The sequence below is a fragment of the Sphaeramia orbicularis genome, chromosome 17 (assembly GCF_902148855.1).
Source record: "Sphaeramia orbicularis chromosome 17, fSphaOr1.1, whole genome shotgun sequence".
Lineage (NCBI taxonomy): Eukaryota > Metazoa > Chordata > Actinopteri > Kurtiformes > Apogonidae > Sphaeramia > Sphaeramia orbicularis.
Genome location: NC_043973.1, coordinates 41298686 through 41312851, shown reverse-complemented (window position 1 = coordinate 41312851; position 14166 = coordinate 41298686). Strand labels below are relative to the sequence as shown.

Genomic DNA, 14166 nt, shown 5'->3' with positions numbered 1-14166 from the left:
TACATTCAGGGGAAAGGGGAGGGGGGTCGCACTCCAGGAAGGGGAGGAGTTCACACCAAGGGAAGGGAGGGTAGGTCTCTCAGACCTGGTGGAGGCATCTTAACATATAATCAAAACATCAATGGTTAATGCTAAAGAGGTTAGCTCGGCAGGGAACATGAAACAAAAGGTTGCCTTCTGTTCTCTCAAACAAAAAGGGTGCCGTCTGCATTCTCAAATCACAAATTTTCTTCCTCAATCCACACTTTTTTTTTTTTTTAATCTCCTATTCAGACATCATCAATCTCAATCTGAAACAAAAAATCTTAGTTTTCTTCTACTGGAGGGGTGGGTTGAGTTGTATTGGTGTACATAATTGTAGTGATTGGTTTTGTAACAATTGATATACAAATGGTTTTGAGACAAGTGATCAGAAGAATAATTGTTGTCAGGATTCTAAAACCAGGTAAAACAAATTAAAAAAAAAAAAAAACTGACATAGCCCAATGCCCTTAACTTCTGTTTAAGCCAGTCAAATAAACCAGTGATGTCAGGGTTATGTAGTGTCTTGACAATATCATGCATGTGGTTTGTTATTTCTTGTGTAGTGGAGTTGTGATCAGATATAAAAGTACAACATTTTACTCAAATAACAGCACGTGTTCATCCGGTGAGGCCAGTGAATAATTCAATGCAGCATGGTTTTGTAAAGTCATTATTCGAACAGCAGTCATTTCTTGTGAGAGCATGGCCATGCCTTTTGCTGTGGAGTTTGCAAAAGGTCCTCAACTGCATGAGAAAGGTCTTTTATTTGTTCCAGTTGATTGAGTGATTTAATTGGTTTTCCACTGTAAGTCGCTTTGGAAAAAAGCGTCTGCCAAATGCATAAACATAAACATCAATCAGTTTGCCATGTTCAGTGGGTGTCTCCGAGGATATGATGAATACTCGGTTTGCCCACAGTGTACTAAAGTTTTATGAACATTTAAAACCATATCTGGAAGCTATATGATTGGTAACAGTTTTACCTCTTGCAAGGTGACAGGCTCTCATCAATGCATGTAACTCAGCTACTTGGGCAGAGCTTGAGGGTGGCAGAGTGGCACTTCCAATAATTCAAAATTATCACAAATTGCATACCCTGCGTGTGGCACTCCATTTTTTTTAATTAATTTTTTTTTTTTTTAATATGCTGAGCCAATAGTATTGAAAACAAGATCAGAGTTAGAAGGAGGAGTTTCAGAAAGGTCAAAGCGAGGTTTTAGATGAACAAGAGATGACTTCCATGCAGTTATGGGGTTAAACTTGACATGCGTTCAGTAAAAGGACCTATAGAAACTACAGTTGGCTCAGATAAAGATTGGCACATAGAAATACCTTCAACCCCCACAGCTCTTTCAGTTTCTTTAGATGATTTTAGATTAGTGGATTCTGTTGGTTTTAAGGTTGAAAGTGAAGCTCCTGTTTCTACTAGGAATGATGTAGATTTTCCATAAACATCTACCAATAGATGAGATTCCTGATCTGGTTTTTCCAATTTAATTAAAGGAGCTTGGATCACATTTATCTCTGTTTCACTTTGGTTTCTTTCCTAACAGCTTTATGAGTGTGGGGTTTGATGGTTTTCCATTTGAATGCTTGCTGGAGGTGCCATAGGCAGGTTTGTCTGGGGTTGAGATGTTTGGTGTGGGCAGTTTCTCACTCAGTGGTCTGGTTCACCACAATAGAAGAAATTATCACACCCTTTGTTTGAGAAGGGTGAAAGGTTGCTTTGTCCCAAGTGTGAAACGTGTCTCGTCCCCACCTTCCCTGCTGCCATTACTTCTGCCATTGTTTTCCCTCTGGTTGCTCTGCCTGTACAGTGAGACACTTGGGCAAACATTAGCATTTCTCACATTTTATATTCTCTTTGTGCAGTATTGTCCCAATGATGTTAAGTTATTTCTAACAGTTCTGACATTGATTTTCCTGTCCATCCAACAGTTAACTATACCTTTTCTTTAAACTTTTGGTTGTAGACTACTCACAAAACACTTTTTTTTTAAAAAGAAAAACCAGGTGGAAGATCATCAATTTGATATTGTGATAGACTACAATTCTCTCTTGTTGTTATCATGACTTTTTCATAAAGCGCCCAAGGGTTATCATCTTTCCTTTGATCTATCTATCTATCTATCTATCTATCTATCTATCTATCTATCTATCTATCTATCTATCTATCTATCTATCTATCTATCTATCTATCTATCTATCTATCTATCTATCTATCTATCTATCTATCTATCTATCTATCTATCTATCTATCTATCTATCTATCTATCTATCTATCTATCTATCTATCTATCTATCTATCTATCTATCTACCTATCTACCTACCTACCTACCTACCTACCTACCTACCTACCTACCTACCTACCTACCTACCTGTCTGTCTGTCTGTGTGTCTGTCTGTCTTCTTTAATTTTCTATCTTTCTTAACTGTATCCCACCTTTATTCTCCTTGATTATTCACCTTAGATTTTTGGACACTCAAAAGGAAATCATCAATATTGGTTTCATCACTAGTGTCATCACTGGATTCTTTTAGCTCTTTGATAGGATATAGCGTTTTGAGTTTTGAGTTGACACTGTTCAATTTAGTTTTTATCTGCGTTGTGTTATTTATTCATTTATTTTTTTCCCAATTTGGGCCATTAATTTGTTATTTTGATCAGTAAGTGAAGCTATTTGGGATTCTGCATGATGCCATTTACCTTCATTTGTCCAAAATCTGAGAGAATTAAAGTGCTAATTTATCTGTACAGAAACTTAATTTCTCCTTTAAATTTCTAATCTGGTTCGATCAAATGTCCCACTTTGGGGAGATCTCAACAGACCATCATTTGCAGTTAATTCAACCCATGTTGCAACAAATTTAACGCTACTGGCACCATAGTTTTCGTACATGTACTTGACAGGACTGGTTAACTCTTTCCCTGGCTTTCTTCTAAAATAACTTCCCATTGCCTTTCTGTAAGATCCCTCCCAACACCAAAACAACTTTTCTTTACACTTTCTCTATCCCACAAATCACTTTACCAATCCCTCTAATCAACATTCTACTTAGGAGATATACCTCAAGTGACAAATCTGCCACTAAGTGTTGGGAGAGCGAATCATCCGCACTTATTCCTCGAGGGAGAAATCTGCCACTAAGTTTTGGGAGAGCGAATCATCCCTGGGAGAGCGAATCATCCCCACTTCTTCCTACCAGTCCTGTATAGGCCTATTTACCTAGCAGTGTCCCAGACACTTGCCTTACAGTGTCTTCCAAGACACTTTCGTAACAGTGTCCCAGACACTGCGGACCTATCTCTCTTGTGTCCCAGACACTAGGTCCTTGCCCAAGGGTCTATGCACATTGGCCAATTTCTGTTCTCTATGTTTACCTGAGATGTTAAACCGATAAAAGAGCGAATTGGATCTACGGCAGGACGATGCAAGTAACTTTCAACACCATGTAAATTATGAAAATACAAGCATTCCTAGACATACACAGGATAACAATAACAGAGCAAAACATTAACAAAAACCTCTGTCCACACTCACACAGCAAACTTACTTAAAATTTCTTCTTCTCTGGAACTCCAGAAGGTCTGTTGCCATCCGGGTCACGGCACCATTTGTTGAAGAAAAATCACAGGACGTGGTTCAAAGTTTGCTGCAATGAATGTAGCTTTATTTAGTGTTCCGGAGCACGGTGAGAGTACCATGCAGACAGAGTCTGTTTCAGTAGTCTGCCCCCGAATCTATGTTTTCAGATGGTATTTATACAGTTACTTCAAAGCAGTCAATAGAAAACAAAAGACCAACAAAGTAATAAAGAAAAAGGGGGTTGTACTTTAGGAAGAAGACAAGAGAATTTACATTCAGGGGAAAGGGGAGGGGGGTTGCACTCCAGGAAGGGGGGGGTTCACACCGAGGGAAGGGAGGATAGGTTTCTCAGACCTGGTGGAGGCATCTTAACATATAATCAAAACATCAATGGTTAATGCTAAAGAGGTTAGCTCGGCAGGGAACATGAAACAAAAGGTTGCCTTCTGTTCTCTCAAACAAAAAGGGTGCCATCTGCATTCTCAAATCACAAATTTTCTTCCTCAGTAGTATGCAACGTTAAAAAAAAAGGTAAAAAGTAAAATGGGCTTAATGCAGGAGTAAAGATAATAAAGTACAATATTAACATAGTGAAAATTACTTCAGCAACACACAATTAAAAGAAAAAATAATAAAATAATAGCAATAGCTGTAGTTTAATCTCATTTAAATGTATTATTAGAGGCATGTTCAGCCTCATCTCTAACATAAGTAGTTGAAGTGGAAACACACTTGTCTGCACTGAGGACATGATAACTTTGAATGCATCAGTATGAAATACAGTAAAGGTGAATTATATTTATTTAAATGATGAAGACCTACATATATATTTACACCATTTGTTATGAATGTGTACAGTTTTTTTCAGTTGTACTGATTTTGCTGCATTTCCATGTAGTTTAACAATTCAACCACCAGCAAAGCACACTGGAACCAAATCTCTGTGTTATTTTAATATATAAATACAATATAACAAATAGTTTCATAAAATCACATGTAATGCAGAGTTAATCAGTCCATGTAAATTAAGAGAAATCCATCTTTATGTTGGTGGAGACAGCAGGGGGTGATATATGGGTAAAGATGATGTGACACTGTGGCTTAAGCCTTTCTGAGCCACAAGAGGGCGCAGTCAGACTCCAATATGGTATGTGGGCCACACCTGCAAAGACAGACTAAAAATGTTTATAAGTTAATACCTTTGTGTGTATTTTTCAATGCTTTGAGGTCCAGACATTTCTTGCTATGATGCTGTAGAAGTATAGATCTAGAAAAGTAAAACATGACTATATCCTGATCGCTTGAGCAGATTTTACCATAACAGGATTAATTTTTGAGAGTTAAACCAAAATTGCATCTGGTTGAACCTTTCCTCTGCAGGTTTTTAATGCCATGATGTAAAATGTACTTAATTGTTGCTGACATCTACTTCAATCAATGATGAAAACCAACCTAAGGCACCAAATAGAAATGTATCTGGAGACAAAACTTAAAAATAGTAATCATGGATGCCTGATAGATGCAGAACACATCCTTATTTTGCCCTAAGATTAAACTGAACCAGCATTTTTTTGCAAATTTTTCAAAGTTTTAAGATTTAAAGCGTTTTTTTTGTCATATCCACGGTGAGGAAACATGTTACCTGTACAATGAAATCCTTAATTTGCTGTCCACAGGAAGTCAAACATTTATAAAAACACAAGAATAAATAGATAAAGATAAAAAGATTAAAAGCAACAGAACAAGATCAAGCCAAAGTCAGCTGTATTGTCAGTTTTGCCATATGTACAGAAGACTGAAATTGTGTATCTCTAAAGCCCACAGATAAAGAAAATGTAAAGAGAAAACAACACAAAAATAAATGCAAGGATAAAAATTAAAGAAGGAAAAATATAAATAAGGACAAAAAAGTAAAATAAATAAATCAGCAATGGTACGGAAAATAAAATGTTCAAGCAAATAACTAGGGTTTTCAACACAAAATTAAATTCAAACGGTTAGAAATGACAATATAAATAAAAAGTTTTGTCACATTTTACAGATAACTTCATAAAAGAATACTTTTAAAAAAAATTTTTTATCATGTATTGGCAAATGGATGAATTTATCAAGCCATTTTTTATATTTCTGTGTATATTTTTCAATATGGCAGGTTCAGTCCTCTATAAAGGTGCAGCAAAGAACATAGAAAACTATAATTATAAGCACAGAACATAACTATAATCGACAAAGGACTGAAGAAATAGATAAATAAAATTTAATTTAATGCATAAAGACCCAAACAGCTACCGGTGACACAAACCGTCTACTGATCTAAACTGTTTAATATCTGTTGATCCACTAATCCTGTCAATCCATGTAAATAACTGATGTAAAATGCAGTTTGTCATCTTTTCATGGTCATCAGATATGACCCATTTGGATGTTCAGAGGCTCCGTAGTTACCATGGAAACAGCGTCATCTTCTACAACATTGATTCACCAGTAAAACCCATGGAGTTGGATCAATGACAGTGGATGGAGACACTTGTTTTTATGCTCAGTTAGCAATACCTGTGCTGAAAAAATAACTTTTTCTTCATTTTTCTCTGTTTTGATATAATCAAGTCTGTATTCACTCTGAGGTTTCATGAACATCTACATGATCTGTGCATTAAATATAGGAAAATACATGATTTACAATAAAAAAAAAAAAAAAAAAAAAGCAAAATACAGAGGATAATATAAAAAAAAAATGGTGATAAATCAGTTAAGAAAGTTAGAAATAGAGAAAAATTCATTTGGGAACTGCCACAAAAGTAGTAGCACTGGGTCTTTATGGGTTAAGACACAGAGTAAATTTACATCATAATGCAGATTATAAAAACAGTGCAAAAATATACAAAGACAGTGCAAATGTAAGCGGTGCAGTTCTGTCTGTGTAACTCAGTGTTTTTCAACCTTGGGGTTAGGACCTCATGTGGGGTTGCCTGAAATTTCTAGTAATGGACAAAAAAAAAAAAAAAAAAAATATATATAAATATATATATATATATATATATATATATATATATATATATATATATATATATATGTATATATATATATTACTAATAAAAATATATGGTGATTTGAGAGAGACAATCACATTACATAAAAGACATGATAAACTGTGAAGCTGAAACTGAACCACTGTGGTTCTGTTTATCTTTCAAATGTTCATTATGGTCGGTTTCAGATGCTGCAGCTCTTTCATAATTCATAGTTTGAGTTCTTGTTTGTTCAGTATTAATTATCAGCCTTGTAAATCCAAGCTGGACTGACTGTACATATCCTGACCAAGGAGAATAAAATCCTCACTTAGTGCAGTAATCTACACCTGGCTTTTCTGCCTCCGTCCATAATAATATACATTATATAGATTAAATGTCATCTAAAATTAACCTTTATTTGCAACATAATATAGCAAACTATTACATGATCAAAAACAAATTAATTTTAGCAAAAAAAATGTCTCTGTTTTGAATGTCTCGGGTCAAGTTTGGGTATATAAAAACAAAAACAATGACTGTATTGTGCTTTTCTGGATGACTCAATATGTAATAAAAACACTTAGAAAAGGGGGTCAGGAGCCAAACAAGGTTGGGACCCACTGGTGTGAGTGAACATGTAAACAGGTCGATAGTATAAACAGGGTCTGTAGTTGTAAACTCCTGTTGGTTGTTTCCCATCTCATTAGTTCATTCTCCACCACTGCTCTCACTCGTTCACTTTCACAGTTAAGTTTTTTCCACGTGGTGATGTTGGAAAACTCTCCTCTTTTGCACACATGCAGCCTTGTTTTGCACGGGGCACCTATAGCTGCAGTAATCCTCTGTGGTCCACTGGCATCCTCCCTCCCTCGTGCTCTTGCTCAAGGGCAAATGGAGGTACGGCTGTGCGCAGATGCTGACAGCGCAGCATCCTCCGCTGTTTGGGACCTTTCCTCTCTGGGGTGAATACGGAAGAGTCTCCAATGGGAAGTCTGAGGACCACCGCTCCATCGCACCTGTGGCAAGTTCAAAATGTCCGACCGAAGGTGATCAGAGCGCGCGCGTTTGTCTGAAAAGTCTCTCGTGACCGTGAAAGTGTGGATTGTGTGTCCTGTGGAGTGGAGTTTGAGTCCATTATATGAAGCGGAATAAGATCTGAGGAATAGAAGACATGGATTTTGCACGGAGGGTATTGCATTTCCTTCTTCTGAAACATGGAAATTATGCTGTAAATCTCACAGTTTCGTACGTGAGTATCACTAATATTTAATTTATTGCAAAAATATGCTTTTATATGGCAGTAACACAGAGCATAAAACTTTTAAAACAATGAATGTTTGAAATAATATGGTACATTTTATTTGGATGGTGGCAAAGAGATTCATACATGACTATCACTATTTATTTATTTATTTATTTTTAAATATGCATTTATGTGGCAGCAACAGAGAGCATAAAACTTTTAAAACAATTAATATTTGGAATAATATGGTACATTTTGTTTGGATGGTGGCAAAGAGATTCATACATGAGTGTCACTCTTTATTTATTTATTTATTTATTTATAAATATGCATTCATGTGGCAGCAACAGAGAGCATAAAACTTTTAAAACAATTAATATTTGGAATAATATGGTACATTTTGTTTGGATGGTGGCAAAGAGATTCATACATGAGTGTCACTCTTTATTTATTTATTTATTTTTAAATATGCATTCATGTGGCAGCAACAGAGAGCATAAAACTTTTATAACAATTAATATTTGGAATAATATGGTACACTTTGTTCGGATGGTGGCAATGAGATTCATACATAAGTATCACTATTTATTTATTTATAGATATGCATTTATGTGGCAGCAACAGAAAGCATAAAACTTTGAAAGCAATTAATATTTGGAATAATGTGGTACATTTTGTTTGTATGGTGGCAAATAGATTCATACATGAGTGTCACTTTTTTTTTAAATATGCTTTTATGTGGCAGCAAAAGAGACCATAAGGCTTTTAAAACAATAAACTTTTGGAATAATATGGTAAATTTGGTTTGGATGATGGCAAAGAGATTCATACATGAGTATCACTAATTTTTATTTATTTTAAATATGCATTTATGTGGCAACAGCACAAAAGTTTAAATATTTAGAGTAAATATTTGGAAGAAAGTTGTACGTTTTGTTTGGATGATGGTAAATTTTGTCATCACATTAAAATCTATTTCAGTTTTTGTTTTAGATTATCTGCTAAATTATAAAATGAGACTTAATGACTGAAAAAATTACTTTAAACTGAATGCAGATCTGACGTTGTGTCCAGATTTACATGGTAGCGCTTTACACACTTACATCTAGGACACCACTCTCTTTGTGTGTAACTGTGCTGAAATTTGATGTTAACACCAAACAGGGAGGAAATTTTTTTACATTTTCCCTCCTCATCTGTCAAATAGTAATGATGACACATTACAAAATGATATGTAAAGCGTAAGTTAATATTTACAAGAGTGGGACATAGGTTAAAGTTTGTAGTTCATGTAGGATTCAAATAACCAACGTATATGAACAGGTCAGAAAACGAGGGCTCATTCATTTACTCTCACAATGATAATAATGTCATCATTCTCATTTTATAGGTCTATACCTACTGTAACCTTTAAGCTATCTGATGCAATTACATTGAAAGGTTTTTGCAAAAGAAGTAGGTCATCAGTTCAGTGTTGCGTACCTAGGATTGCAGTTTGATGCTGTGAATGGGCAGTAGACATGCAACATGACCCATTGAAGCTAAATGCAATGCTGTACACAATGTACTTTATTTTACAAGTATGACAAGTGATGACACAGGTTATTTATTATTTACTTTTTTGATTATTTAAAGAGAAAATATGTCACTGAGATTAAAAAGGTAACAGTAAGTAACAGCACAATTAGCAACATTTCAGAGGTACGACTTAATAAAGAGAGAATTCAAAAACTAAATCAAAAAAATGTGAATAAAGGCATGCCAAGGATGAAGTCGTGTAATTTGAATCTAGCTATAGCTAAAGTTGAAGTATTTACAAATGAATACTAATTAATTTATTGACACCAGCTCTAAAAAAAATCACTTAATTTTGCCAGGCAGCATGAAATGAATGAGGAAAAGAGGAGCTTTAATGTAATCTGAAGTGAATATTTATTAGTATACTTAAGCGCGTACTTGAAACACCATTCAGTCATATTTTGTATAAACCTGAATAGAGATGGCCCTCAGTAAATCCTCTGGTTTAGAAGTGTATCATCAGCCACTATGAGTGAACAACGACTGAAATGCGTGTGCTGTCATCCTATCCTGAAATAACCCTCTTAAGGATTTGACCCCTTAAATCCAACAAAGAACAAAACTTTAATCATCAATCAATCAAAAAATGTCAGAGATATGTTTTGATTGCAGAAACATTTATATTAAAAAAATGTTTACATAAATAATCCTCTTGAAATTTGAACTTTTTAATGGATAGTAGGTCACTTCGTTCCTTCATGGTGTTTGTAAAGGAGAAGTGTATATCAGTAACACATGATATTTACAAGAAAGATGAATTACAACCTTATTTGGTTCTTTGGATGTTAGAGAAATTTGCTTAAAGAAAGTTAATGCTTGAAAAACAGAATAAAAATGCATTTGGAATGATAAAATTAGCTAAAACTGGACTTATCACTCTGCACTGCAAATGATCCTTACACATATTTGGAATAAAACCTCACTGTGTCTGAGTACAGATATTTATTTCCTGTTAATGTTGTCAAAAAATATAAGTTAATTTAAATACATATAGAGATAAAACATTTTGTTGAGTGTGGATGATGAAGATGTAACTACACACTGTAATGCAACTAATAATTTAATCATTCTTTACAGATAGACGATGCTGAGTTGAAGCAGTATTTTATTTGAGATAGTATAGACATAATTTCAAATGGTCACGAACTGTAAAAAGCACAATCTGTAGATGTTATAAGTTACAGTGATAAGTGATGATTTAGGACGTATCACAGTGGACAACATGAAAGAACACTAAAGGTAATTTCTTGCTAAATATGTGCATTTTTGGAGGATTTGACACCATTTTTTAATTTTTTATTTTCTTTCAGGTAGAAACACAATTTACAAGTCCAAACCTGTTGTATGGATGATGAATGATTAGTTTGCTTTGATTCTTACCTGAAACGTCCCCTCAATAAGCCTGTATATTACCACTACTACATTACTTTAATGCAGTTTGAAAACATTCATCATGTTCATGTGCTCATTTACATTAACTGACCTTAACCCATAAAGACGCAAACAGCCACTGCAGACCAAAATCTGAAATATTTACACCTGTCAATCACTATTCTTATCAATACATGTAAATAATTGGTGTAAAATACAGTTTATCATCTTTTCATGGTCATCAGATATGACCCATGTGGACGTTCAGAGGCTCTTTAGTGAAAGTGGAAACGCCGTCACCTTCTACAACATTGATTCACCAGTAAATCCCATGGAGTTGGATCAGTGACAGTGGATGGAGACACTTGTTTTTATGCTCAGTTGAAAAAGTCACTTTTTCTTCAGTTTTGTCTGTTTCTGTTATAATAACCCTTAACTTTAATCAGAGCTTTTATGAACATCTACATGATCAGTAAATTAAATATAGGAAAATGCATGATTTTAACTGAAAAAATGCAAAAGCACAGCAGATATCATATGAAATGATGATAAATCACATAAGAAAAGTGAAATCTTGAGAAAAATTAGTTTGGGAACTGCCACAAAAGTTGCACTGGGTTTTTATGTACACATATGAAAATGTTCCTGTTTTGCCCTATTTATGCTCATCCTCAGCTCAACATCTTGCTGTCATTTCACATGCATTTCACATTGTTTTATTTTTGTTTCTTTTAGGTGCATACATTAGTCAGACAGTACATAAACTAATGCATTTTTGTACTTGGTTATATTCTTTGCTTAAGCACAAGAGAGAGATGTACATATGTATCTGTCCTCTTTTAAACACTTACATCTTTAAGAAAAAGGATCTAATGTAGTTATATTCACAGCCCTACCACACACACATAAAGTGATGTTGATACAAAGTTGCCCCTAAAGTCGGAATATTTTTGTTTTCAGACACATTCATCTTTTTATTCCTATTATCTTATATCATTAATCAACTTTGACCAGGTGCACTGAGTCCAGTTACACTTTATCTTCCAAGAATACATCACATTGTCACAGTAATTTCATAAGATGAGGTAAAAATATTTTATTCCAACTTAATGGGCTACAGTGTACATGTGAAATATAATCATGTAAATATTTACTATATAAATATGCCCTGATTAGAAGAATTAAGTTGAGTCCAAATGGCTGTTTTGTGGTAATAAGATAGATAGAATACTAAAGATAGTGTTACATTTCAGATATTGTCAAACTATTTAACAAATTAATCAATTCTCTAAAGCTAATCAATGCATTTAAATATTCTACAACAAAATCTTTATCACTGGGACATTACACGTCATATTAAACCTGCAAAAACCTCCACATCTAAGCATATGTTACCATAATTTGATAAATTCTTCATACTTTCATTCATTAAAGTATACAGCAGCAGCAGTGCAGAGGATGAGGCTGGCTGTATTTGTTGGGTCATATTCGTGACCAAATTTTCATGGCTCCTGTCCACTTTGAATCTCATAATAATAATTTGCACCATGTGACATCTGGCCACCATGGGAATTAAAATTCATTCAACTAAAACACTCCTCCACTGTAATTCTGTCACTTTATTGCATGTTAGCAGCCATTCTTATCTTGATGTGTTTTAATTTCATAATGCTCATCAGTTTGAGTGTCTACTCCACCATGACTTTCTTTTACTTATTGTTAACTGTTAGAGTCAAAGAACTGTGACTTCCTGCGTTTATCTGACACATCCTGTCAGAACATCAATTCTGTGCCCGTTTATCTTCTTTATGACGTTGAAAATAGACCTTAACCTATTTATTGTGATGGCAAATGAGAAAGCACTGGATTCAGTGTATGAGAGAAGCTCATCTGAGATCAACCTGGGCCAAATAAGCAGATCAAGTGAAAGCAGATAACTAGCGTCTGGCTGGACGTGTGAAGGGATCAATGCATTTCAGGACAGGAGGAGATGGAAAACTCACAGCTTAGTCAATGTGCAAAGGCTACAATGGTGTTTCTCTTTCAAAAGGGGAGCACAGAGACATAATCCTGCCTTTGGGAAGCTTTTTTACTTATTAAAATATCAGAGTTCGTCACTGTGGCTAAAATGTTGGTAGTGAAAAGGCCATAGGCCATTAGTATTTTCTTTATTTAGATAGTGGCTTTAGTCCTTAATCAGATTATGTGCAAATGGTCTTTATGCTTTGTGTTTTACCCCAGATGAGCAGAGTTTGCCAACAAAAAACAAGTAAATGTGTTTCATAAGATTTATGACAAATACAGGTAGTATTTCAAACAAATTAAGTTTTATTTGATACAAAACATCACCTTTATTGAATTAATGAAAACATATTTCTGCATCTCAACAAAAATCTGATCTTATTTAGTTTGCAAAGTTGAAAAATACAAGAGCTTTGAGGACTTTAAAGGAATAACAAGGAACAACCAATTTATCAGACCAGTGTCACAGTTTTTTATTGTCACTTGCGTTAGTTATTTGTGTGACTTAAAATTGTGTAACTTTTAAGATGATAAAGAAACTTCCAAAACCCCTACAGGAGTTTAAAGTCCTAAAAATATACAAACATATCAGGGTCTTGAATTTATTCAGAGGTTGATGCATTTTCTGCCAATTTTGAGGCAAACGGCAAAAGATGTGCAGCCGTTGGTGAAAACCCTGGTCAGAGATACAGACTGTGGACTTAATCCCTCTCTCCACTCAAAACTATGGCTGCCCTAGTTTGACAGAGGCAGTTGGATAACAGGAAGTCAGTGGTCAGCGCTAAGGGTAAAGAATTTACATCTCTTCGTGTCTCGTGTCCCTCAGCACCATCTTTGAATCCAGAATTTAAATCCAGCTTTACACATTAAAGTCATACAGGGTTTGAGATGGAAAACATGTTTATATCCTCCAGCATCAACAAACAGGCCAGTGTATTTACATATTACTGGATACAGGGCTTTGTCCTTAAAGAAATACATAAATTACATAAATAAATAGATACTATTTCCAACTTAGTTTTGTTTTTAGCAAACTTAATTACAGTACTGACCCAATAGTCTCATGTTTTTTTGGATGTTCAAATGAGACACAACACTGGCATATTAATTATATCATATACTTGATATTGCTTAAATGTCAAATCTAGATATTGTATATTGTGCAGATGGCAAGATTAGCATTTCAGTTTTAATTTCTGTATTATTCAGTCTGGTTTATATCTATTTGCCACTTTTCAGTGAAAGAAGCTATGCAGACAACTGCAAACATTAAATCTTTCATTGACAACTTATCTGTTCATGATTAGTTATTATGTTTTATTATTTCAT

At 34.6% G+C, this 14166-nt stretch overlaps 1 protein-coding gene across 3 annotated transcripts in view; it reads left to right on the top strand.

The window, feature by feature from the left end:
• Positions 1 to 7518: 7518 nt before the first annotated feature.
• Positions 7519 to 14166, top strand: part of LOC115437052 (sodium channel protein type 4 subunit alpha B-like) — a 67762-nt gene continuing 61114 nt past the window's right edge. For 2 of the 3 annotated variants that reach the window (XM_030160128.1, XM_030160126.1), the window contains exon 1: positions 7519 to 7872. The gene's annotated coding sequence lies outside the window, so the exon portion shown is untranslated. The remainder of the gene's footprint in view (positions 7873 to 14166) is intronic. The other variant, XM_030160127.1, reaches the window with a different exon arrangement.